The sequence below is a fragment of the Oncorhynchus kisutch genome, linkage group LG14, assembly GCF_002021735.2.
Source record: "Oncorhynchus kisutch isolate 150728-3 linkage group LG14, Okis_V2, whole genome shotgun sequence".
NCBI classification, from domain to species: Eukaryota; Metazoa; Chordata; class Actinopteri; order Salmoniformes; family Salmonidae; genus Oncorhynchus; species Oncorhynchus kisutch.
In genome coordinates, this window is record NC_034187.2 from 26,809,286 (window position 1) to 26,832,127 (window position 22,842).

The 22,842-nt window shown below is 44.3% G+C and overlaps 1 long non-coding RNA gene across 2 annotated transcripts; it reads left to right on the forward strand.

Annotated features, from left to right (window-relative positions):
• Positions 1-3,400: 3,400 nt before the first annotated feature.
• On the forward strand, positions 3,401-13,654 carry LOC116353281 (uncharacterized). Of its 2 annotated transcripts, none has more exons than XR_004202618.1 (2): positions 3,401-3,536; positions 13,264-13,654. It is a non-coding gene; the product is annotated as an uncharacterized LOC116353281 (long non-coding RNA). The 2 variants fall into 2 exon arrangements; XR_004202619.1 differs by lacking the exon at positions 3,401-3,536 and adding an exon at positions 4,396-4,498.
• The last annotated feature ends 9,188 nt before the right edge of the window (positions 13,655-22,842 follow it).

Here is a 22,842-nt window from a genome sequence, read left to right on the forward strand (position 1 = left end):
TCTGCATTGTCCCACCACCTGCCAACCCCTCTTTTACGCTACTGCTACTCTCTGTTCATCATATATGCAGTCACTTTAACCATATCTACATGTACATACCACCTCATATCAGCCTGACTAACCGGTGTCTGTACGTAGCCTCGCTACTGTTTATAGCCTGTCTTTTTACTGTTGTTTTATTTCTTTACCTACCTATTGTTCACCGAATACCTTTTTTGCACTATTGGTTAGAGCCTGTAAGTAAGCATTTCATTTGATGTCTACACCTGTTGTATTCGGCGCACGTGACAAATAAAGGTATTAGGTATTATTTTATTTGATGTACAACCTGAATGACTCTCATAGCCCATGCAACGGGAGGTTGTATCAGTAAAATATGGCTTTTGTTTGACTGGTGTTCACAAGTAAAGATAGACCAAGACTAGTGGCTATGGGATGTGTCTCCTCTTCCGGGACAGAGGATGGATGGTATGGATAGAACCTCATCAGCCTGGGGTGTGTGACTGGCATCCCTCAACAGTAAGAGGGGAGTCTGATCCCCTCCAATCGATGTTGAAGGACGGAGGACACATCTTTCAGCGTCCCACAAAATCAATACCTGGCGGTGCCACAGAGAGAGATATTCAATAGGATATTTATTGATCTCCATTGAAAATTGCAGTGAAGAGGCAAGGTCTGATGAATAAATTCAATAGAATTGTCAGAATCACGCATTAATGCTTGTTATAGGAGAGGACAAGACCCAGACCAAGCCCCTCCAAGTCATACATTTCTGCGGCCAACTGTCATTTTTCAAACATTGTCAATCATTTTCATATTGTTTTTATGTTTTTAATAATCTGACTGATTGGATTGAATTTGTATTGTCATTTATGTTCTTTTTAAAATTTAACCTTCTTTTTTAAAACTATTAAACATACTGATTAAGTCTTTGTATATTAAATGGTTGCCTAAAATAGCATTGTGAATGTAAATACAAATGGTGCATGCACCATTATATATTGTACATATATTGCTATATTGTGTTGGTGTTACGGTTTTCTAGTGGTGATGAAGGAGAGTCGGACCAAACTGCAGCGTGTCGATTGCGATCCATATTTATTTAAACAAAAACACGACTAAACACTACAAAACAATAAACGTAATGAAAACCGAAAACAGCCTACCTAGTGCAAACTAACAGAGAGTACAAGTAAGACACTAAGGACAATCACCCACGACAAACTCAAAGAATATGGCTGCCTAAATATGGTTCCCAATCAGAGACAACGATAAGCACCTGCCTCTGATTGAGAACCACTCCAGACAGCCATAGACTTTGCTAGACAACCCACTAAGCTACAATCCCAATACCACCACCAAAACCCCAAGACAAACACACCACAATTACAAAAACCCCATGCCACACCCTGGCCTGACCAAATACATAAAGATAAACACAAAATACTTTGACCAGGGCGTGACAATTGGAGCCTTATTTCTTGAGGTCACAGGCTCTATGAATATGATTAACTGCTTGGTCTGTGTAGTCCTGTATGCCCCATGTATAAAGTCCAAGTGCAGTTAAAAACGTGATTTTCCTCCGTTTTATATATATTTCCACACTATGAGGTTGGAATAATACTGTGAAATTGTGAAAATGGTGATAATGTCCTTTTGGTATAAGAGCTGTTTGAAAAGACCGCCTGAAATTTCAGCCCATTTTGGTGAGATGGCGGTTTGTCCTGCCCGGTGACATCACCGGGTGTTAAGTTCCAAACCTCTCTAACAATAACAGCTAGTTTTCAGTTTTCCCCTCCCCACTCAGACCACTTCCAGTCTAGTAAAATTATTTATTGTAAAATTGCTCTTTAGCTATTTTCCTTTCTTTTTGAACATTTTAATTGAAAATCACAGTAAGGTACTTAATTGTTTCCCAGAAATGATTTGATATTGAGATAAAAATGGCTGCATTGTACCTTTAATTAACAAGATTAGCAATAGTACTCCATTAGAGACAGACAGAGAGACACCGAGGAGGCATGATAGAAGGAATACTTTAGTTCTCCCCTTAAAGCTGATTAACAACAATAAAGGGAGTGTTTACAATCATGACAAAGACGGGATTGATGGTGTTAGATGCGGGTAGGCCCTGGTGTTTTGGGCAACAGAATATTAGTTTGTTTTATTCAACAGATAGCAACGGGTATTTCCTTTCTCAGCAGCACAGAAGGGGACAGTGTCCTTTCTAGGTTTGATACAGTCATGAAGTGGTAAGAAATAGGTGGGTAAACTCTGATTGCCGGTCACATTGAATAAAATAAAGTTTCCCTATACTCTCAATGCATTTTCCCACAAAAGGTGGGTAAACTGCATTTACTTGCATTTACCCTCCACTACACCACTGGTTTGATATTAAGCAATAAGTGATACTCTAAGTCAAAGGGACAAGTGGAGGCATGCAGGAGGCGGAGCTAAGGACAAACAGAGGTAATTATCCGCATACAGTCAGTTGGCTATGGACTGATTCTGGCCTCATTCAGTGTGTGGAAAAGCTGCTGCAGAGCTAGCCTATTGCAGAGGCTAGGGTATTTGTTTTAGCACTGGTTTCCGTCAAACAGGTCAGGTGACGTCGACAAACCACATGCCACAAGCAAAAGTGATTTATAGCGCTGGTAAAACACACACATAAAAACATTGAAACATGCTTACTTGCATTTTCTCAGATCAAGGAGCTGGTGTGCTTGTGTGTTGGTGTCAACACATGCACTCTGTCGCCCTCCTCCCAGTAGGAGCTCGGTCAAGGGCCTTCATTAGGACACTAACTTCAGTTTAATTGGGCAGTAATGGCTACTGTGGTTCTCCATGCTTCATTACTACCACATGTTCTCCACAACCTTTGATAGCCACATGTCCCTGAGGGGGAGGACAGAGACAGTCAGACAGGTTTTATGACCATTCATCTCTTTATGACCATTCATCTCTGGGGTTGGCTGGAATCCCAGAGACTTTCTGAAAGGACAAGATGTCGAGGAATGGGTTTTCATGCCAATGTGATGCACTTGATAGATGCACCAATGTCTGACGGATGTGTCAACAGTTGGGATTGGTCTTAGATACGCTGCCAAGGTGGAATGATCATAGATGTGGTCATGGAGCATGTGCAGTGTCAGTGTTCCAGGACCCAAGTAAACCACAGCATATGACAGTGATATGGAAAAGGATCAGGAAGCATGTGTTCACTGAACTTCAGTGTTACCAGTGGTGTACGGCCACGTGTTCTTGGAACCCTACCAATGAAGCCTCAATCATAAGTATCTCCCCATTGAATCTGGCAAAGTGTTAAGCACTTGACTTCTGTATGGTAAACTGACATAGCAAGAGGGTGAGGGCGTAACTATATGCAAAGGGCACAGCTCGACGTGCACACCCTTTCACAGGTTTCTCCAAGAATGTGCAAGACAAATTCATCAGCAGGCCAGAATGCGCTGTTTGCTGGGCCGGTGACTATGGTTACTACATAATGTGGCCAGTGGAGTGGTTTTGGTATCACTGAGGTAAGACAGTTTCAACTGTTTCCCGTATTGGAGTTACTCTACGCTACATAGAAAGGGGAAGTAGGCAAAGAAAACAAAAGAGACAGTAAACGTGAACAATTTCACATTGCACTCTTGGCCAGATTGAAGTCTTTGCCCGGTCTAGGCGAATATTTAACATGACCTGTGATAAACCTGTTGAGTGGTACAGCATTGTAGAAATGATCTCCGCCTGATCCCTGTCTATGGTGTTTAGGCTTACTCAAGTATCAGGCCTTGTGAGTAACTCACCTCTGTCCCGCTCTCCTCTGCTCTTAGTTTGGGCTGTGAGTGTAGTCAACTGATGGTCCAATGCTGTAGCTTATGTTCAACCACCACACCCAGGGGGATAATCAGTTTGTGGTTCGTGAGTCATGCACACACACAGTGATTCAGGCAGATTATTTTACATCTGCCAAGGGAGCCCCACTCTAAACCACATTCCACAAAACTCTGTTGGGTAACTGCTTATCCTCAAGAACAGTAAAACATCCATTATTCAACCCAGTGAGGGAACCTCTCTCCTCTGGTAATCACATGTGCCGAATACAACAGGTGTAGACCTTGCCATGAAATGCTTACTGAAAAGCCCTTAACCAAAAATGCAGTTCAAGAAATAGAGTTAAGAAAATATTTACCAAATAAACTGAAGTAAAAAATGTTATCATAAAAGTAACACAAGAAAACGACATAACAATAACGAGGCTATATACAGGGGGGTACCGGTACCGAGTCAATGTGCGTTGGGTAATCCCAACCCACAGCGAGTTAGCTACCTCTAATGCTACGTTGTCAATAATCTACACACACACACAGAGAGGTGCTCAGTTTAAAGCTGGGACAGGAAGTGGTTTGAAGTTAGCTCTGGGTTTCCTGCTGGGACTCAGAGGCTTGAATGAAGTCATACGTGCAGACCAGGGTGAAAATACATACAGCTGCTGTCTGTGAGTAAAATAGAGACTTGAGGTTGAGGATTGGTTATCACTAATGAATGTATGTTGGTGTAAATACCAGTGCTGGAAAAAGTACCCTGTTGTCATACTTGAGTAAAAGTAAAGATACCTTAGTAGAAAACAACTAAAGTAATAGGGAAAACACTACTTTGGTAAAAGTCTAAAAGTATTTGGTTATAAATATACTTAAGTATCAAAAGTAAAAGAAAAAGTAAATCATAAAAATCAAAAATAGTAAATCATTTCAAATTGCTTATATCAAGCAAACCAGACAGCACAATTTATTATTTATTTACAGATAGCCAGGTACACACTCCAACACAAACAAAGCATTTGTGTTAAGTTGAGTCGGCCAGATCAAAGGCAGTAGGAAAGTGTTTAGTCCCAGGGTCCTTAGCTTAGTGATAAGCTTTGTGGGCACTATGGTGTTGAACGCTGAGCTATAGACAATGAACAGCATTCTCACGTAGGTGTTCCTTTTGTCCAGGTGGGAAATGGCAGGGTGGAGTGCGATTGAGATTGAGTTATCTGTGGATCTGTGGGGCAGTATGCGAATTGGAGTGGGTCTAGGGTTTCTGGCATGTTGGTGTTGATGTGAGCCATGACCAGCCTTTCAAAGCACCTCATGGCTACCGACGTGAGTGCTACAGGGCGGTAATCATTTAGGCACATTACCTTCGCTTTCTTGGGCACAGCGACAATGGTGGTCTGCTTGAAACGTGTAGGTATTACAGACTCGGTCAGGTGAATGTATGGAGTAAAAAGTACATTATTTTCTTTAGGAATGTAGTGAAGTAAAAGTAAAAGTTGTAAAAAATTGAAATGGTAAAGTAAAGTACAGATACCCCCAAAAAACTACTTAAGTAGAGACAGAGAGGGGGAGAGACAGTGACAGAGGGAGAGACAGAGAGGGGTAGAGACCGGGATAGAAATAGCAAACAGTAGGGAGGCAGGGGTTGAATGGAGTCCTCTTATAAATAAATAGCGACTGGTGGTCAGTGCTCTTTGGTGGACTGAGGCGGTGACATGAGCCTGTTAACCACCATAGCAATTTAATAAATTAAACTAAAAAAGAGCTCAGTCTAGTTGGCAGGTTGTGTATTGACCCATAATCATGATCGTTACTTTTAAACAGCAATGCATTATGACTCACATAACACTCTTTTGTGAGGAACTCAGTAGGGGGCTTCTATTTATATCATATTATATGAAAGCCTGAAGTTTGTCTGTATAGGCCACCTGGGGTATTGTAGCATGCCTATCACAGCTGTGTAAGGGTGTGAATACACAGAAAAGCTGATTTACAGTACTGTATATTTGTCCCAGAAAGCCTGGCCTCATATGGAGAGAGCACTGTGTTTGATCACCTGTACAGGATAAGGAGTAGAGAGAAGTGATGGATCCAATGCTGGTTTCACTCCTTGATGTGTGCTGTACAGTAGGAAGAACAGCACTTCAGACTACATCTGTTGTTGAGGGGAAAATAAGTCATTTCTAAATCTAGTTTATTACACATGTATAACTTCCTCATTGGATCTTTTACCCTCCACCTTCTGTGTGTGGGTATGTGTGCTTGTATGTGATTACAGTATGTGTGTGTTTTCTCTCTGTATCAGGTATTGTGAGTTAAAGGGACCATATTTGTTTCGCACCTTTGTTCAAGACTTAAGAGTAGAGGTGCAGCACTGACCTCTGTTATAATGGAATCAATTAGATTTACATATAGAACACAGACACTTCTCATACTCAGTTGAGGTTAACTTGACACTCGCAGGGGCTTTGAAGAGGGGGGAGGCGGGTGCTCAGGAGTATTTCTGTCTGTAATAAAGACCTTTTGTAGGGAAAAACTCATTCTGATTGGTTGGGCCAGACTATGCCCTCTCAGGCTCACCGATGGCTGTGCCCCTGCCCAGTCATGTGACATCCATAGATTATGGTCTAATGAGTTTATTTCTATGGACTGATTCCTTATATGAACTGTAACTCAGCAAAATCTTTGAAATTGTTGCATTTATATTTTTGTTCATTATATCTCTCATTATCTATGTCATATACATATCAGTGGTGTTTGCAGCGACTGGTGGTTGCTGGTGATATTCACTGAGTGGCACTTGTGGCAATGTTCAGGGACTAACCTACTCCACCAGTGACAGGGTGATGGAGATACAGCATTCACTGCTCAGAGACTTCTCATTACACTCCATCGACAGAGGAGCTCACCACCACAGTGTCACACTCAATGACTAACTACGTCTGTGTGACTGACAGGATCCCATCTAATTGCAGTAGTGTCAGGGTTCAGAGTGACAGCGTGGCCCGTTATACAGCAGCCTCTGACTGCCTGAAGGAACTCCAGAGAGCCACAGCCCCTACAACCAGCCCGGCACTGCTTTGCTCACAGCCTCACACTACAGAGACTCAGACTGGTGAGAGGTAATGACTCAGGGAAACACTGGGGCTGGCCCCCCTCCATCTTCCTGCCTGCAGGGAGGGGTGGAGTCAACACTGTGGCTGCATCAGCTAGTTTTAATGTTGTTGCTCCCTCCGTTTATTCTCTAGAAATGGGCTTTGCTCCATTGGCACTATACACTCATTTTTAAATCAAATCACATTTTATTCATCACATGTATCATAACATAAACAACAGGTGTAGACTAACAGTGAAATGCTTACTTACGGGCCCTTCCCAACAAAGCAGAGAGAAAAATAGAAAAACAATAGAAAGGATATAACACAAGGAATAAATCCACAATAAGGAACGATAACTAGGCTACATACACAGGGTATCAGTACTGAGTTGTTTTCTAGGGCTACGAGGTAATTGCGGTAGATACAGTGCCTTCACAAAGTATTCACAGAGTTTGAATTTTTCCACATTTTGTTGTTACAGCCTGAATTTAAAATGGATTACATTTAGATGTTGTGTCACTGGCCTACACACAATACCCCATCATGTCAAAGCAATCTTAGGGAGGAGGTCTTTGGGGAGGGATTTTGTCATATCAGAGGAGCCCCACCACAGTCTATTTTTAATCATCTCAATCTGATACCTATTCTTCAACTTCTATCTTAAGTAGAGCCCCACTTTAACCTTCCCGGTCTATTTTTAATCATCTCAATATGATTTCTATTCAGTTTCTTTCTTAAGTAGACAAGAAAATAAGTGTTCTTTTGTGACACAGAGACAGCATCTCCTGGCTGGGCTGAGCTGGAGGCAGCAGTGTGATGACGATGGCACAAAGGCTCCTCTGTGTCACTGGGCTGTGATGCAGCAGTCTCTCTCTCTCTCGCCTCGCTCGCCACTCTCTCTTTCTCGCCACTGTTGTAGTTAGGGTGAGGCTGCTTCCTCATGTTATTTTGAGTACCCTTCCATAGGGACCCAGAAGAGGTATGCATTTCGTGGAATTTATGCAAAGGTTTGGGAATGTGCTCCATAAGGGTGCAATACGTCTCGACACCGATAGTGTGTTACTAAGAAAATATGTTTTAGTCTAGCGAGAATGCTAAACACATTTCCAGAGCACTTCCTAACCTGCGGATTAGGATCTGCATGCAAGACTGACACACAAAGAGGGAAACAGTAGTCCCATCACATGGTCATCGTCATAATGACCTCATGTTTTCGCTTTTCACAGAATTGTGAACAAGGATGATGTGGTACTTGGAAATTACAATGTGTAGGCAGGCTTACAGAAGTATGCTCCACATGTTGAGGTTTTTGCAGTTATAGCGCCATCTGTTGGAAAAATTGCCTCTGAATACAGTATTTCCCAAACATTGGCCCCCAGCAGTCCTTCTTGTTTTGCTGATTAGTATCTTTCAAAAAGAGTTATACCATTCACACATACAGCATAACTATAAAACTACAGAATTACATTTCCTGAAGAAAATGTGTGTGCTTGCGAGTCTTGGAGTATTTATGGTTGTAAAATAAGTAGTGGTAGTGGTAGTGACTGCAGAGGTAATGGTAGTAGTACTAATGGTAGTAATATGGTTGTCATAGGCCTATCAAGGTACAAGGCGAGACCCAAATGCAGACACAGGAGGCAGATGGTTGGAGTCTTACAATGTTTAATGATCCAAAGGGGTAGGCAAGAGAATGGTCGTGGACAGGCAAAAAGGTCAAAACCAGATCAGAGTCCAGGAGGTACAGAGAGCAGACAGGCTCATGGTCAAGGCAGGCAGAAAGGTCAGGCAGGTGGGTACAAAGTCCAGAAACAGGCAAGGGTCAAAACCGGGAGGACTAGAAAAATGAGAATGCGAAAAGCAGGAGAACAGGAAAACGCTGGTTGACTTGGAAACATACAAGACGAACTGGCACAGAGAGACAGGAAACACAGGGATAAATACACTGGGGAAAATCAGCGACACCTGGAGGGGGTGGAGACAATCACCAGGACAGGTGAAACAGATCAGGGTGTGACAAAGCCATGGTTTAGTTAAAGTGAGACATTTTGGGGTGTTTTGTAGGTTATTATAGTGGGTTATAGCAGGATAGTATAGTAGGCTAGAGTGGTTACTATATTAACCTATGCCATACAATGTGTATTTAAACTCTGAAAATGTTTTAGTTTTAACATTCTGAAAGGTCTGTGGCAGTGATTTCAGTTTGGCGAAGCCTGCATTCCGCCATTGAAATGAATGGGGATACAACAAGCAGTATAGTTTATAAAGAATAAATGATAGAGAAAAGCTGTGTTGAAGCAATCTATGTTGAGTCAGTCTGCACGCGTCAGCGTTGGGTTGGTGTTTGTAGCTGAAGCGGATCAAGTGCAGTGGTGAATCCAAATATTTCCCACTCAAGCCTATGGAGCTTTTATGGAGATATAAAATGGTTCTAGTTCAAAAAGTATAAATGGTATCAAAAAGCTGTATACAAGCACACTGTTACAGACCAGTCTGCACGTTTAAAAGTTTGAATGGAGTTTCTTGTAAAAACAAATTGTAGACTAGTTATGACCCGAATTTATACCATTCAAGTCTAGGCCCATTGAAATGCCCAGTCTAGGCCCATTGAAATGCCCAGTCTAGGCCCATTGAAATGCCCAGTCTAGGCCCATTGAAATGCCCAGTCTAGGCCCATTGAAATGCCCAGTCTAGGCTCATTGATTTATGGAAATATGGTTGTAGTGTTAAAAGTATAATTAGGATCAAAACGTTTAGGTTTTTTCAAGCACACAGAGGACAGTCAGACTGCACGTTTTAAAGTTGTTATGGTGTTGGTAGCTTTAACCATTTTAGTGCTAATAATAAGAATGAACTATTTCTAAAGTTGTGCTTTGCTTTTTTAGAAAAGGACATTTCCTGAAGTAAATGTGTGTGCTTGCTAGTCTTGAAGTATTTATGGTTGTGGAATAGTAGTAGCAGTGGTAGTGATGGCAGTAGTGATGGTGTTAGTACTAATGGTAGTAATAGGGTTGTCATAGGCTATGGGTTAGTTATAGTGACCTATTTTGGGGTGCGTTGTAGGTGTGTAGTTATTATAGTGGGTTATAGTGGGCTATTATAGTAGGCTAGAGTGAGTACATGAAAGTTCTGTGGTAGTGATTTCAGTCTAGAATTTTGAAGCCGGCATTCCGCCATTGAAATGAATGGGGATACAACAACATTTATAGTTTATGAAGTATACTGTAGATGGTAGAGAAAAGCTGTGTTGAAGCAATCCAGTGATGACCCGTCATTCAGGGCAGAGATTATTTGCGCCCCCCCTGTTTAGTTTATTTAGCTTTGTGATGCAATTCCCTTCTTCATTATAAGGTTACTGATAAGAAATAGTACATTATTTTCTGCTATGAGTGTGCCCATATGTCACGACTTCTACCGAAGGTAGTTCATCTCTCTGTTCGGGCGGCGGCACTTGGCGTCGTCGGTCTACTAGCCATCACCGATCCCTTTTTCTTTTTCTGTTTGTTTTGTCTTTGGTTCTTTTTCACACCTGGTTTCATTTGCTTTCATTTCTGTGTGTATATATTTACCCTGTTGCCTGCCGAGGTTTGTGCGGGATTATTCTTTCATTGTGATGTGCTCGGTGAGGTTATGCCATTCTTTGTTTTCAATGTTTCATAAGAGTGTTATTGTCGGAACTTTGTTTGTTCCTCCGTGCGTTTGTACGGGTTCTCTGTTGTCGAGGGCATTGTACTTTTTGGATTGTGCTTGCCAATTAAAGTACGCTTTCCAGACATCTCTGCTCTCCTTCACCTACCTCCTAAATGCAACATTATCAAAGAATCCCGCACCCTGTCGATGGAGTCAGCAGGAGCGGACACCCTCACAATATCTATGGAGAAGCGTGTTCAACACCACACGGCAGTGCTACACCGGCTGGGGACCACGATGGATCAGGTCATGGCGACCATGGAAAGATGGGAGAGAGGTGGCCTTCCCACACCGCCATCTGCCACACCCCAACCAGTACTACAACCCTCTCCTTCATTGCCTGGGTCCAGTGGTATTCGACTAGCACTCCAGAGGGAGTACGATGGAACGGCGGCCGGGTGCCAGGGGTTCTTACTCCAGATGGAATTATACCTGGCAACCGTTCACCCGACTCCGTCGGGAGGTGAGAGCGTAAACGCCCTCGTCTCCTGCCTCTCAGGCAAAGCCCTGGAGTGGGCCAACGCGGTATGGAACGATCCTGACTCGGTGAGGGACCACTACCCAGAGTTCACCCGCCGCTTTCGGGCCGTGTTCGACCACCCACCTGAGGGCCAAGCGGTGGGTGAACGGCTGTTCCATCTAAGGCAGGAGAAGAGGAGTGCTCAGGACTTCACGCTAGAGATCCGGACCTTGGCCGCTGGCGCGGGATGGAATGACAGGGCCCTGATCGATCACTATAGGTGCAGTTTGCGCGAGGACTTCCGTAGGGAGCTAGCCTGTAGAGACACCACCCTCTCCTTGGACCAGCTGATAGACATGCATTCGGTTGAACAACTTCGGGTCCTGTCAGTTTCATCCCCCAGCCCCTCCACTCCAACGCCCATGGAGCTAGGAGGTGCTGCAGGGAGGGCGACCGGAGGAGGGGGCTTTTCCTGTACCAGCTGTGGTCATAGAGGGCACACTGCTGACCGGTGCTGGAGGTATCCTTCAGGGAGTCGAGACGCCAGGCCGAGCACCACTCGGACACCTCAGGTGAGTCGGCACCAGGCTCATCCAGAGCCCCCTGTTGGTCACATGTAAGTGTTGATTTTTTTCCTGAATTTTCCCCTCATAAGGCGCTAGTAGATTCAGGCGCAGCTTGGAATTTTATTGACCGCGGTTTAGCGCATAGGTTAGGGATCCCCCTTGTTCAGCTTGACAAACCCTTCCCAGTGCACGCCATAGATAGCCGACCATTAGGGTCTGGGTTAGTTAGGGAGGCCACGGCTCCACTGGGCATGGTTATGCAGGAGGGTCATGAGGAGAGAATTAGTCTCTTCCTCATTGATTCTCCTGCGTTTCCGGTGGGGATACCCTGGTTGGCCCGTCACAACCCCAGGATTTCGTGGCAACAGAGGGCTCTAATGGGGTGGTCGGCTGAGGCGGACAGGGCTTTTGGTCGCCTGAAGGCTCTTTTCGCCTCGGCTCCCGTGCTGGCGCATCCGAATCCCTCTTTGGCATTCATAGTGGAGGTGGACGCTTCCGAGGCTGGGATTGGAGCCGTGCTCTCACAGCGCTTGGGTACGAAGCGTCGCCCCTGTGCTTTCTTTTCGCGGAATCTCAGCCCGGCGGAGCGAAACTATGATGTGGGGGATCGGGAGTTGCTGGCTGTTGTCAGGGCCCTGAATGTGTGGCGATATTGGCTTGAGGGGGCTCAACACCTTTTCTCATCTGGACTGACCACCGTAATCTAGAGTACATTCGGGCAGCGAGGAGACTGAGCCTTCGTCAGGCAAGGTGGGCTATATTTTTCACACAATTTAGGTTCACCATCTCCTATAGACCAGGCTCCCAGAACACTAAGGCAGACGCCCTGTTCCGGCTGTATGATAAGGAGGAGCGGGCCATCGATCCTACTCCCATCCTCCCGGCCTTGTCTGGTGGCACCGGTGAGGTGGGAGGTGGACTTGCGTGTAGAGCCTACTCCACCACAGTGTCTGGACGGGTGTACGTTCCGCTGGTGGTTTGGGACAGGCTGATTTGGTGGGCTCACACGTCTCCCTGCTCTGGTCATCCGGGGATCGGTAGGACGGTGCAATGTCTTAGTGGGAAGTACTGGTGGTCCACTTTAGCCAAGGACGTGAGAGTTTATGTGTCCTCCTGCTCGGTGTGCGCTCAGGGTGTGGAAGGTGTTCATGGAACGTTTGGGGGTCTCGGTCAGCCTTACCTCGGGTTTTCACCCTGAGAGTAATGGGCTGGTGGAAAGACTGAACCAGGATGTGGGTACGTTTCTGCGGGACCGGCCAGGGGAGTGGGCGAAGTATATCCCATGGGCAGAGAGGGCCCAGAACTCACTCCGCCACTCCTCTACGAACCGATCGCCCTTCCAGTGCGTGTTGGGCTATCAGCCGGTTCTGGTACCATGGCATCAGAGCCAGTCTGAGGCTCCTGTGGTGGATGTTTGGGTGAGGCGCTCAAGGGAGACCTGGGAGGCCGCCCACGGGTACCTTAAACGGGCCGAAGGGCGGCAGAAGGCAAGTGCTGACCGCCACCGCAGCGAGGCCCCGGTGTTCGCAGTTTGTGGGGCCGTTTAAAGTCCTGAGGAGAATAAACGAGGTGTTATAGGTTATAGCTCCCCCTTATTACCGTATTAACCCCTTGTTTCATGTGTCTCTCCTCAGGCCGGTGATGAAGCTGAGGTGCTGGAGGTTCCTCCGCCCCCCATGGACATCGAGGGGGTGCCGGCGTATGCAGTTCGGTCCATACTGGACTCGAGGTGTCGGGTGAGGGGCCTTCAGTACCTCGTGGATTGGGAGGGGTACAGTCCGGAGGAAAGATGCTGGGTTCCGGTGGAGGACGTATTGGACCCATCTATGCTGAGAGAGTTTCACCGCCTCCATCCGGATTTTTATGCCATTCTTTGTTTTCGCGGTTTCATAAGAGTGTTATTGTCGGAACTTTGTTTGATCCTCCGTGTGTTTGTACGGGTTCTCTGTTGTCGAGGGTGTTGTACTTTTTTGATTGTGCCATACCTGTGTTGGTGGACTTGCCAATTAAAGTATGCTTCTCAGACATCTCTGCTCTCTCACAACATTATCACACCATAGGAGCAAAGCAGTAAGTAAAAGCATAAAATAAAAGCAGGAAGTCTGTGCTGTAATTTGGTGAATCAACTCAACTGACATCACAAAAAATACATTCCATTGCATGAGGTCCTGTGGCTTTCTCATCCAATGAGTTTTGAGAGAGGACGCAAGAGTATGCAATTGGGATCTTCCCTGTGTTTTGCACAACTCCACTGTTCTCAAACCTTGTACCCAGAGAGCTACCGTCCTATTGGTTTTCAATCCAACCCAACCCTAATCAAGCTCACCTGTTGGAGTAGAAACCTAAAAGACGGTTAATCTCCAAGAATATGTTTGTAAATCTCTGGTCTAACTAATGCTGAATGACAGTGTGAATGGCATAGTAACTGAGTAATTGTTGTTTTATGTTTTATAATAACATTACATTGGTTATTACATTTTTTTTTACTACAATTGTATTTCTGAAAATATTATTAGTATAAGAAGTAATGAGCCTCCAACTTCCTGGAATCCATTGTAGCTGCTGTTGGGGTCAGGGTAGTTAGATGGAATTGCTGCCACCACAGAGGCTGGGAGAACCCATTGTTGGCCTTGACCTAGATGTTCTCCCTTCAGCATCCACTCCAGGGTGATCTGATAAGAGACCAGTATATTGTCTGGAGAGACAATAGGCCTAGGCCTATACAACATAAAATATAACAGGCCCAGGGAAATTGCATATTCATTTATCAGCCATATTGATGATGGCACAACACATTTACATTTAGGTAATTTAGCAGATGAGCAACTAACAGGAGCAGTAAGGATTTATACTTCTTACACTGTTCGGTAATATACATTATTTTATGTAGACCCAGATTACGGAGTGTGCATCCCATACAGTCTATTTCTATGGCGCGCATCCACTCGTTCTATACACTGTTCACCTAGCCATCATTGTCAAACAAATTTGAAAGGGCCGACAGTAGCCAGTTACATTATGGGGTATAGGCAGGACACTCGAAAACACAGTTGGAAGGATGTCATTAGGTAGGCAATTTATTTTAATCTTGGAAAGTAATATAAATAACCTGTGAGTAATATTAGCCAAAACACTTACGCTTCAGAGAGCTTCCCATTGGCCCGTCGTGTGGCACTTCATTTCCAGTTGATCCTGGGCATTCTGAAGAAAGTCTCCAACACATATTACCTGGTCCCATTCTCGACAGCCGACCTCTGCCAATGTCTGTTGGTATAGGTAAGGCATCTCCCACAACTGCACCACCACCCAGATAGCACAAACATCTGGCTCATATCTTGCCTGGTTCCTGCATGCCAGATTTAAAACTGCTAGCCGGCAGCCGGGTTCCGGCCCGGTCGGCCCAGCAATGGCCCAAATCCACTCTATTCTACCCCCCCCCCCCCCCACCCCCCCCACTAAAACAATATTTATATAGGTAGTACTATTATATTAAAACAGGGATGCAACTGGTGAGGATCCAAAAAGGTGACAATATTTTCAGAGAATAACAAGTACAGTAGCAAGAAAAAGTATGTGAACTCTTTGGAATTACCTAGATTTCTGCATAAATTGGTCATACAATTTGATCTGATCTTCATCTAAGTCACAACAATAGACAAACACAGGGTGCTTAAACTAATTACACACATATTATTGTATTTTTCTTGTCTTTAATGAATACATCGTTTAAAAATGTACAGTGTAGGTCAGAAAAGTACGTGAACCCCTAGACTAATGACTTCTCCAAAAGCTAATTGGAGTCAGGAGTCAGCTAACCTGGAGTCTAATCAATGAGTTGATGTTCATCAGTCCATGGTAAGATAAATTGTCTATAAATGGAGAAGGTTCAGCACTGTTGCTACTCTCCCTAGGACTGGCCATCCTGCAAAAATAACTGCAAGAGCACAGCGCAGAATGCTCAATGAGGTTAAGAAGAATCCTAGTGTCAGTTAAAGACTTACAGAAATCTCTGGAACATGCTAACATCTCTGTTGACGAGTCTACGACACGTAAAATACTAAAGCGATGTTCCACAGCGCTACTGGCAAAATATTCTGTGGACAGATTAAACTAAAGTTGAGTTGTTTGGAAAGAACACACAACACTATGTGTGGAGAAAAAAATGGCACAGCACACTAACATCAAAACCTCATCCCAAATGTAAAGTATGGTGGAGGGAGCATCTTGGTTTGGGTCTGCTTTGCTGCCTCAGGGCCTGGACAGCTTGCTATTGTCTACAGAAAAATGAATTCCCAAGTTTATCAATACTTTTGCAGCGGAATATTAGGCTATCTGTCAACCAATTGAAGGTCAATAGAAGTTGGGTGATGCAACAGGACAGCGACCCAAAAGACAGAAGTAATTCAATAACAGAATGGCTTCAACAGAAGAAAATACGCTGACCTCAACCTGACCTCAACCCGATTGAGATGCAGTGGAAAGGTCTCAAGAGAGCGGTTCACACCAGACATCCCAAGAATATTGCTGAACTGAAACAGCTTTGTAAAAAGGAATGGTCCAAAATTCCTCCTGACCGTTGTGCAGGTCTGATCCGCAACTACAGAAAACGCTTGGTTGAGGTTATTGCTTCCAAAGGAGGGTCAACCAGTTATTAAATCCACGGGATCACATACTTTTTCCACCCTGTACTGTGAATATTTACACAGTGTGTTCAATAAAGACATGAAAACGTATAATTGTTTGTGTGTTATTAGTTTAAGCAGACTGCGTTTGTCTATTGTTGTGACTTAGATGAAGATCAGATCAAATTGTATGACCAATTTAAGCAGAAATCCAGGTAATTCCAGGGTTCACATAGTTTTTCTTGCCACTGTACATAATACATGTAATCTCAATACTCTGGAAACATGTTTGTGGTAGGCTGACATTGCTTAATTGATTACGTGGGTCAAGTTTTATCCGCAGGAGTGTAGTGTGCCATATCACAACGTGTTGCTGTTCTCATGAGCTGCATGATTTTCTGAAACCGGCCTATAGGCCTATTTGTTTGGCAAGAGAGCTGTGCATTCTGCATCTCACTGTAGTAGGCTATGTTTTGATTATTTGGATCTCCATTCACCTTTTGTTTAATGCGTTTGTTTACTGTTAATGTAACTAGCCTAAATATAGATTGTGTCATGCCTTTATCGATCTGATATTTTGTTTCCTAGGCCTACCACCTGGTATCGCTGTTTTGTTCTGTTTGCATTCACAGTTGTGTCGGAGCTGCAAAATCTGGACCCCTACAAATCAGCCGGGCTAGACAATCTGAACCCTTTCTTTCTAAAATTATCTGCCGAAATTGTTGCCACCCCTATTACTAGCCTGTTCAACCTCTCTTTCGTGTCGTCTGAGATTCCCAAAGATTGGAAAGCAGCTGCGGTCATCCCCCTCTTCAAAGGGGGGGACACTCTTGACCCAAACTGCTACAGACCTATATCTATCCTACCATGCCTTTCTAAGGTCTTCGAAAGCCAAGTCAACAAACAGATTACCGACCATTTCGAATCTCACCATACCTTCTCTGCTATGCAATCTGGTTTCAGAGCTGGTCATGGGTGCACCTCAGCCACGCTCAAGGTCCTAAACGATATCTTAACCGCCATCGATAAGAAACATTACTGTGCAGCCGTATTCATTGATCTGACCAAGGCTTTCGACTCTGTCAATCACCACATCCTCATCGGCAGACTCGACAGCCTTGGTTTCTCAAATGATTGCCTCGCCTGGTTCACCAACTACTTCTCTGATAGAGTTCAGTGTGTCAAATCGGAGGGTCTGCTGTCCGGACCTCTGGCAGTCTCTATGGGGGTGCCACAGGGTTCAATTCTTGGACCGACTCTCTTCTCTGTATACATCAATGAGGTCGCTCTTGCTGCTGGTGAGTCTCTGATCCACCTCTACGCAGACGACACCATTCTGTATACTTCCGGCCCTTCTTTGGACACCGTGTTAACAACCCTCCAGGCAAGCTTCAATGCCATACAACTCTCCTTCCGTGGCCTCTACACCTGCATTGCTTGCTGTTTGGGATTTTAGGCTGGGTTTCTGTACAGCACTTTGAGATATCAGCTGATGTACGAAGGGCTATATAAATAAATTTGATTTGATTCCAATTGCTCTTAAATACAAGTAAAACTAAATGCATGCTCTTCAACCGATCGCTACCTGCACCTACCCGCCTGTCCAACATCACTACTCTGGACGGCTCTGACTTAGAATACGTGGACAACTACAAATACTTAGGTGTCTGGTTAGACTGCAAACTCTCCTTCCAGACCCATATCAAACATCTCCAATCCAAAGTTAAATCTAGAATTGGCTTCCTATTTCACAACAAAGCATCCTTCACTCATGCTGCCAAACATACCCTTGTAAAACTGACCATCCTACCAATCCTCGACTTTGGCGATGTCATTTACAAAATAGCCTCCAATACCCTACTCAACAAACTGGATGCAGTCTATCACAGTGCAATCCGTTTTGTCACCAAAGCCCCATATACTACCCACCATTGCGACCTGTACGCTCTCGTTGGCTGGCCCTCGCTTCATACTCGTCGCCAAACCCACTGGCTCCATGTCATCTACAAGACCCTGCTAGGTAAAGTCCCCCCTTATCTCAGCTCGCTGGTCACCATAGCATCTCCCACCTGTAGCACACGCTCCAGCAGGTATATCTCTCTAGTCACCCCCAAAACCAATTCTTTCTTTGGCCGCCTCTCCTTCCAGTTCTCTGCTGCCAATGACTGGAACGAACTACAAAAATCTCTGAAACTGGAAACACTTATCTCCCTCACTAGCTTTAAGCACCAACTGTCAGAGCAGCTCACAGATTACTGCACCTGTACATAGCCCACCTATAATTTAGCCCAAACAACTACGTCTTTCCCAACTGTATTTCATTTATTTATTTATTTTGCTCCTTTGCACCCCATTATTTTTATTTCTACTTTGCACATTCTTCCATTGCAAAACTACCATTCCAGTGTTTTACTTGCTATATTGTATTTACTTTGCCACCATGGCCTTTTTTGCCTTTACCTCCCTTCTCACCTCCCTTCTCACCTCATTTGCTCACATTGTATATAGACTTGTTTATACTGTATTATTGACTGTATGTTTGTTTTACTCCATGTGTAACTCTGTGTCGTTGTATCTGTCGAACTGCTTTGCTTTATCTTGGCCATTGTAAATGAGAACTTGTTCTCAACTTGCCTACCTGGTTAAATAAAGGTGAAATAAATAAATAAAATAAAAATTCTAAGCCAAACTGCTATTCAGTATTATTGTTTGCATGCATGAATAACTAGACTACTACTTTCAGATTTAGTTTGCATTATTTTGTGAAGACAGCTGTGTGTACGGCTGCATTCACATAGGGTAATTCACCTATTACAAAGAGCCTATCTTGTAGCCTACTGTACATTCTTGACCAAAACGGCCTTGCTTTAGTGTTTAGGGCGCTGTCCATTCTGCTGATACAGCGCATAGGAGATAGGTTGACGTGAAATCTGTAGCCTGTCACTTCAAAAGCACTCAATCAATGGTCTCAAAGTCTCAGCATTTGAACTTTGTTCATTGTGGTATAGCGTGATATAAGAACCCACCCAAATGTTGCCCCATCACCGATTTCAACTGCCCCCTTAGTCACTTTATTTTGGCGCCGGGTCTGGAGAGCAGCTGAGTAGACTAATGGCTGGTTAGGCCGTTAGGGGATGTGGCTGGCTGCTCACAGCTGTCACACGTGATATTATTGGATGAATTACTCATTCTGATATGACATATTACGCTCTGAACTCTGATATTCTATTTGTAGGATACGTAGAGATGCATTCTATGTTCAGTCATTAATTTTGATATGAGAAACAAACACCATTATTCATTGGCGGGTGGTAATGTTAGCTAGCCAGTTTAGATGCTAGCTAGCTGACGTTAATAAGTCACTCTGCACTCCCATGCAAATCTATTTTACAGTAAAAAAAAATACTAAATAAATAAACATTTTAAGAGAGCTTAAGTTTTAACATTGTATAGCAGGAGGAACAGGCGGAAGAGTTGAGAGACCATCTGAAATGCTGCTCAATGATACCATGTACTGAACCTCTCCTCCATCCCTCTCATGTCGTGTCCTCACCACCCGGGGAAGCGGGAGACTCAATACCAGCTCTGTGTCAAAGTAATTAGGCTAAACATATGCTGGCCAAGGAGAAGAGGGGACGAATAAGAAGCCCTACAGTCCAGTGGCACTTGGAAAGCATACAGAGGGAGAAGACGGAGAAAAGAGAGCCACTGGGAGTAATTATCTCAAATGATCTGTTCTGGTTATTTATAGCACAAGCAACAAATGGCAATTAATCTCTCAGTGAAATTGCTACATCCCTCCTGCCTTTTCCTGTATTATCCACCAAGAAGGCCTTGAGGGATTTGAGGGTGGGGGTGGTGGTCTGTGATTCATTCAACTAACACGTACCCTTTCATCCCTGTACGTGTGTGTGTGTGTGTGTGTGTGTGTGTGTGGCTGGGGGGATGACAACAAAAGCTGTTTTTTTGCTGAGCGTGTGAGAGCCATTTAAGTGGTTAACCCAGTACAGCAATTAAAGAACACATAATAATCCATGCCAAAAGCCTTGATTATCTAACTAAGTCCACTGTTTAATCATCCAAAATTGGATTATGTGGAGCTAATTATTCTTGTCTGACCCTTTTGTCCGACTTCCTTTAGATTAAAACAAATCTGTTTGAATTCACATTCCAATGAATTTGAAATGAGAAGTTTTTGTAAATAAATACAAAGGTCAAACTTGAACAAACACTCAATGGAACACAATGTATACCTGTAGGAGTTTGGAGCGTGCTTCATGGTTTATGCTTGAAAAAGAGCTATAATCTTCCTACTAATCTGTGGCTTGGTGAGGAATTCCAAGCCACAGGAGGTCATTTAGGAAAGATGGCTATATGCTGGATGTACTTGGTGATGCATGATCACTGAAATATAGTATAGAATAACAAAGACATAGAACAGGCCACTTGTATAATTGCTCAAAAGCTAAATTAAATGGTAAATTATATGGTGGCTCATTTGTATTAATTGTGGTGAATGTCTACTTTAGCTTCTTATATGTAACCTCTGAACAAACATTAACACTAAATTTAGAATTAGGTAATGATACCATTGCATGTTCATATCTAGCAGCACCTCTTGTCACCCTTTTCCATTGTGAGCAACTATTGCCCCCTAGTGCTCAGGAATGGAGGTGGCTGTGGTCATTTCTATAAAAATCATCCCAGGTCTCATCATCAAATCATCAAATCAAATTTATTTATATAGCCCTTCGTACATCAGCTGATATCTCAAAGTGCTGTACAGAAACCCAGCCTAAAACCCCAAACAGCAAGCAATGCAGGTGTAGAAGCACGGTGGCTAGGAAAAACTCCCTAGAAAGGCCAATACCTAGGAAGAAACCTAGAGAGGAACCAGGCTATGTGGGGTGGCCAGTCCTCTTCTGGCTGTGCCGGGTGGAGATTATAACAGAACATGGCCAAGATGTTCAAATGTTCATAAATGACCAGCATGGTCGAATAATAATAAGGCAGAACAGTTGAAACTGGAGCAGCAGCACAGTCAGGTGGAAGTTGAAACTGGAGCAGCAGCATGGCCAGGTGGACTGGGGACAGCAAGGAGTCATCATGTCAGGTAGTCCTGGGGCATGGTCCTAGGGCTCAGGTCCTCCGAGAGAGAGAAAGAAAGAGAGAAGGAGAGAATTAGAGAACGCACACTTAGATTCACACAGGACACCGAATAGGACAGGAGAAGTACTCCAGATATAACAAACTGACCCCAGCCCCCCGACACAAACTACTGCAGCATAAATACTGGAGGCTGAGACAGGAGGGGTCAGGAGACACTGTGGCCCCATCCGAGGACACCCCCGGACAGGGCCAAACAGGAAGGATATAACCCCACCCACTTTGCCAAAGCACAGCCCCCACACCACTAGAGGGATATCTTCAACCACCAACTTACCATCCTGAGACAAGGCTGAGTATAGCCCACAAAGATCTCCGCCACGGCACAACCCAAGGGGGGGGGCGCCAACCCAGACAGGATGACCACAACAGTGAATCAACCCACTCAGGTGACGCACCCCCTCCAGGGACGGCATGAGAGAGCCCCAGCAAGCCAGTGACTCAGCCCCTGTAATAGGGTTAGAGGCAGAGAATCCCAGTGGAAAGAGGGGAACCGGCCAGGCAGAGACAGCAAGGGCGGTTCGTTGCTCCAGAGCCTTTCCGTTCACCTTCCCACTCCTGGGCCAGACTACACTCAATCATATGACCCACTGAAGAGATGAGTCTTCAGTAAAGACTTAAAGGTTGAGACCGAGTTTGCGTCTCTGACATGGGTAGGCAGACCGTTCCATAAAAATGGAGCTCTATAGGAGAAAGCCCTGCCTCCAGCTGTTTGCTTAGAAATTCTAGGGACAATTAGGAGGCCTGCGTCTTGTGACCATAGCGTACGTGTAGGTATGTACGGCAGGACCAAATCAGAGAGATAGGTAGGAGCAAGCCCATGTAATGCTTTGTAGGTTAGCAGTAAAACCTTGAAATCAGCCCTTGCTTTGACAGGAAGCCAGTGTAGAGAGGCTAGCACTGGAGTAATATGATAAAAAAATTTGGTTCTAGTCAGGATTCTAGCAGCCGTATTTAGCACTAACTGAAGTTTATTTAGTGCTTTATCCGGGTAGCCGGAAAATAGAGCATTGCAGTAGTCTAACCTAGAAGTGACAAAAGCATGGATTAATTTTTCTGCATCATTTTTGGACAGAAAGTTTCTGATTTTTGCAATGTTACGTAGATGGAAAAAAGCTGTCCTCGAAATGGTCTTGATATGTTCTTCAAAAGAGAGATCAGGGTCCAGAGTAACGCCGAGGTCCTTCACAGTTTTATTTGAGACGACTGTACAACCATTAAGATTAATTGTCAGATTCAACAGAAGATCTCTTTGTTTCTTGGGACCTAGAACAAGCATCTCTGTTTTGTCCGAGTTTAATAGTAGAAAGTTTGCAGCCATCCACTTCCTTATGTCTGAAACACATGCTTCTAGCGAGGGCAATTTTGGGGCTTCACCATGTTTCATTGAAATGTACAGCTGTGTGTCATCCGCATAGCAGTGAA